Source organism: Physcomitrium patens, chromosome 2 (assembly GCF_059467195.1).
Source record: "Physcomitrium patens ecotype Gransden chromosome 2, ASM5946719v1, whole genome shotgun sequence".
NCBI classification, from domain to species: Eukaryota; Viridiplantae; Streptophyta; class Bryopsida; order Funariales; family Funariaceae; genus Physcomitrium; species Physcomitrium patens.
In genome coordinates, this window is record NC_143411.1 from 17,389,379 (window position 1) to 17,394,729 (window position 5,351).

Below are 5,351 nucleotides of genomic sequence, written 5' to 3' on the forward strand. Positions count from 1 at the left end.
TAGATAGATTGTTGGTGTATTAGTTTTAAATGTATGTACAATTTTGAGGTCAATAAAATGGTTAGATCAAAGTGTGTAAAGGTTTTTGTGGATTGAGATTTCAAAAATTGGAGTTTGAAAGTCAATGAGTATTTTTAAGACCTTTAATAATTTGTAAATTGGATTGAAGTGAACTTTTTTTGTATAAAAACTAAACTTGATTTTCAACAATTTAAGTAAATTTTAAGAGAAATTCAATAGTTCAAAAGGGAGATATTGGTAATGGAAGCTCAACATTCATCTTAGAATAAGAGGCAAGCTACTATTTGAGTAGATTTTAGGATTTTTTTTCATTTGGTAAGTGCAATTATCTTCAAATTTTTTATATTTATTTTTAATTAAGGAATTGAAAGGTGTATAAATTTTTAAATAAGATCAATGGTTTAATCAATACTTATTAGAATACTAATCTACCTTAGGATTGATTTGAATTGATTAGGTTTTGATTAGGATTTGATTTAGGATTTAGGATTTATTTGGAACTAAAGATTTTTCAAAGATTTAGTTTAGAATTCAAGATTTAATTAGGATTTTATCTAATATTTTATTAAGGTTCATTAAAAATTTAATTAAGATTAAAATAGGATTTGATTATAATTTATTTAAGATTTATTCAAGATTTTTCTAAAATTTCTTTAGGATTTTTTGTGGATTTCTTTTGAATTTCTTTAGAATTTATTTAAGATCTACTTATTAATTTCTAATAATTTCTTTATAATTTCTTTAGAAATTCTTTAGGATTTTTTTTATGTTTCTTTTGTAATTTCTTTAAGATTTCTTTTAGATTTGATTAAAACTTAATTAGAATTATTAAGATTTAATTAGAGTTTATTGAAGATTCTATTAGAGTTGTTAATCAAATCTAAAAGAATAGAGTTGTTATTGAAATTTTCCTTCTACCTTCCACAGTCAAGTACCAGGTTCATTCTCAAGCAAGATTTCATGTAATACGACATTGATTTGGAATTTTTTGTACCATTTCTTGTATTTTTTTTTTTTTTTTTCAATATATGATTAAAAAAAAAACTAGATCTTATTATTAGTTTTTTAATAAGCTTTGGTATATAAACAAATAATTAAAATAAGGGAGATCCAAGCTAATTTGTAGATAAAGATTTTGAAGGCAATGACTATAGTAAGTAGCAATTTTTTTTTTTTTTTTTTTTTTTTTTTTTTTTTTTTTTTGGTTTAGCTCTTATTTTTTCAAAATTTTGTTTATTAATTTTAATAATTTAAAGTTTATAACTTGAGTTAAATTAAATGATCTAAATTTTATCTTGATTGGATTAATAATAAATGAATTATAGATATTTTAGTGAAAAGAGGTTTGGATTTAAGATTAGAGCTAAAAATTGGATGTATCTAAACATAAAAAAGAAATTAATATAAAATTTGTATTCAACCTTTGGGCTATTTTTTTTTATATTTGAATTTACTTGAATAATATTTTTCTTTTTACAATTTATTTGTAATCAACGATTCTATATTCTCTTAAAAATACCTACCCTCTTAATATAAATTTGATGCTTCTACTGAGAGCATCTTTAGGATAATTGAGAGTACAAGTAGAATACAATGAAGTTATAGAACTAAAGTGCAAGCTTGAAATATAAGGAGTTTAAGAGTTAAATTGAAGAAGTGAGAGATTTTTGACATTTAAAGTTGATAGATGATTTTAGACAAACTAGTGCAAGTTACATTAGATGAACAAATGCCAATGATTTTTTTTTGGCTTTGAGTATGTTCATTGAGAGATACAAAAGATATAAGCAAGTTAAAAGGAGGTGACTAAGGCATTACAAGGCATAGTCAATAACTATAAGAGATTTAATAAGAGGAAAATTACTAAGTTTCTTTAAGCATGTGTAAGAGAAATAGTAGTATATCAAGTCCACAAGTCTTATTATATTCTTAATTTTGAATTTGTACTCATTTCTAAAATTAAAAAAAAGATGAGATTTATATGGAGATGATTTAGAGATTTTGAATGACTTTGAGGGCAGGTTGAAAGATGAATTTTATGATGAAGTATCTAAAATACTAGAAGATATGTTCTTTGTGCTCTTGATTGATAAGTCCACCAAGGAAGGTTTAACTAATGATTGGAAGAGATTGAAGGATACAATGCCATTAATGACCAAACAATGGTAGGTGAAAGCAAGAGGAGGAACTTTGAGGTATGAAGCTCTATCATTTATGATACTAATCACTCCGTTGAGTTCAGTGATATTTATTCCAATCTAAAAAAATATGCAAGACTCTCTTCAAAGACATCTTTGAAGAATTGATTAAAGACATGATAAAATTGAGTATAAAGATAAACCAATTGAAGAAGAACTAAATAGCTATCTCTTTATATATATTTGAGGGATCAAAGGAATTTGTTAAGACGTGCATTATAATAGTCATGAACATGAAAAGAAAGATTACTTTAATTATGATGAAGACTTAAAAAATAGAATTATCTTCTTCAAAAAAAATAGAATGAGGCTCACAACTATAGGATAGCCTTTGGAGCTCAATTTTAGAAGGATTTTGAAGAAACTTATAAAAAAATATGTAAGAAGAATAAATAGATTTTATATAAGAAAGATTGAGTCTTCTTTCATTCAAACAGAGATCACAAGCACAACGACTATCTTGAGGATACTAAAAGAGGCTATGATTAGGAAAATGAACAATAAGGATTTAGAGGACCAAAATTCCATTGTGAAAGAAAAGAGGACTAAGCTCTCTCAAGAAGATGTAGTCAAGCTCTCCAATAAGAAGAGACCACAAAGAGTTAGGAAGTCTATTCAAAGAATAGAGTTAGAGCTTATAAGCTAAAGCAATGCCTTCATCTTAACCAAAGAGTAGAATTGGAGTTTTAGATAATAGAGCAAAAGACAAGAAAAAAGAAGACTTAAATAAGCCTAAAGATAAGGGTCCTTCCTATAAACTTCAATTGAATATTCAAAGCTCTATTGATATGAAGGAAATTTTAGAAGAGAGGATTTTTAATGCAAAAATTTAGTTCACCTTCAAGGAAGCACTTGGCATTACAAAGAAGGATTTTCATAAGCTTATCATCAATATCATCAAGAAGAAGAGACAAATAACAATGGAGGAAATTATGGTAAAAGCATTAGACTTCTATTTAACTCAAGAAGAGGACTAAGAAATAGGAGAATTCTTTCTTTAACTTTGTGTACCTAGATTTGAAAAAATGCCACTTAAAAAGAAGAGGAAAGTAATTATTCAAAGCTATAGTAGAAACAAATATCAAGGAAGAGTAAAAAGTGGCAAAGAGGTGGAATATAGAAAAGACATAAAAGAGATAAATGTGGATAATTATACTTTTCATAAGAGGTTTGAAGGTGAGAGGATGAATGCTCAATTTATACATCTCTTTTGGCTTAAGACTACCACAAAGGTCTAAATGTGGCTGAGAGACCTTAAAGAGTACATCTTGGCACTTATTGATAATGAGTCAAAGATCAACATCATATCAAAGAAGATTTATGAGATAGACAAGTGGCCCACTAATATTTATCACAGATAGATGTTGACGGCTATCAAGAATAAGAAAGGTGATTTATATGGAATATGTCTGAGAATTAAGATAAGGATTGAGGATGTAAAAGTGGATCAAAATTTCTTTGTATAAAACTCTATTATTTATTTGATGATTTTAAGATAACCTTATATGACAACTATGAGGATGGAAACTAAAGTTTTAAATGATGGTTCTTACTATGTAAGGATTAGAAATTATGATAGAAAAAAATTAGTGTAATTCTTTATCATAAGATTAGATTATGAACAAAATAAAGACCAATTAAAAAAAGCTCTTTTATAGATCAATGAAGAGTTTTTGGATTTTTAAAGAATATCCCTATAATATGGAGGTACAAAGGTGCAAGTAAGTCTTTTATCTATATACTCTCTAATGTAGATAGCTTTGAGTGTGGATTTTGGATTTAATAACTTTAAAGATTTTGAGATTTCAATTTTTTTGAAACTTAGGTTATATGTATAAAGATTGGATGAAGAACTATGAATTTGTTTTTAAAAAGTTGAATATGATTTCAAGTGATGAATGTATTTTGGATATTATTGAAGAAGAAGGATTTGAAGATGAATATGTGAAGGTTTTAAAAGGATTGGCTTTGCATATAGATAGAAATAGAGGTAATATTATTATAAAACTTCACTTAATGCAAATATATGAAGAAATTTTAGAGTTTTTCATAAGACTTGAAGTAGTTAATAGTCATGTGGTATTGCAAGAGGCTATAGTAAATACTAAGTATAAAATTGTTGTTAAAATGGTGTAGCCTATGACAACCAAATTACCTTAAGATACCAAAGAACACTTCAAATAAGTTAATACAGAGGTAGAATTGAGGGTATCAAGAAGGATTAGTCACAAGTCAATAAAGAGTCTTTTGACGATTTTAAGAATGAAGAGGGTGATTTTTTGACCGAGGTGGAAAAAGAAAAACTTTTAGAGATACTTTTCAAGCATAATAAGGCTTTTGTCTTTGCATCCAAAAATATTAGTTGTATAGATTCAAATATAATAGTACATATGGTTATTTTTATCATTCCACATGTACTTTAGAACTTCAAGCTTATTCCAATGCATACGGCTTTACTTTTGATATTGATAGATTTATTGAAAGAAAAGGTTAGGATAGATATCTTTGAACCATCTATTATACTTTATTCTAATTATTGATTCACCATATCAAAGAAATCTATGGCACTTAGATTCATTTAAGATATACAATTGGCTAAAAATATGATTATTATAAATATAGAGTTTGGACCTATGATAGATAAAGTAAAAAAAGCTTTTGTAGAGCATATCATTTTTTCTAGTAGAAACTTATACTTGGATTGTGATTGATTTCAATTATCAAAAGAGAATAGGAACCTAATCATTATGAAGACTCCTTTGGATCTAATACATATGTGTATTTTGCTATAAGGTGTCACGGCCATAATCATGTAAGCTAATAATTATATATAGAAATAGGTAGAAGTAAGTAAAAGTAGATAAAAGTAAGTTAATTCTATAATATTTAATATAGAAGCTTCCTAGAAACTTCCTAGACGCTGCTTTGACTTCATAGGTGCCTTTAATTGACTTTTTGGATTAGAAACGTGGTCAACAAGTTGGCCATGTGCCACACATGTTGTTAGCTTGAAGATCAAGCTAACTATGTGGCCCACATGTAGAAAAACTTGCCTTGTAAGTCAAGGCATGTGTCCTACAAAGTCAACACATATTGGAGGTCTTATAGAACGTCGCCACGTAGCCCCTAGTT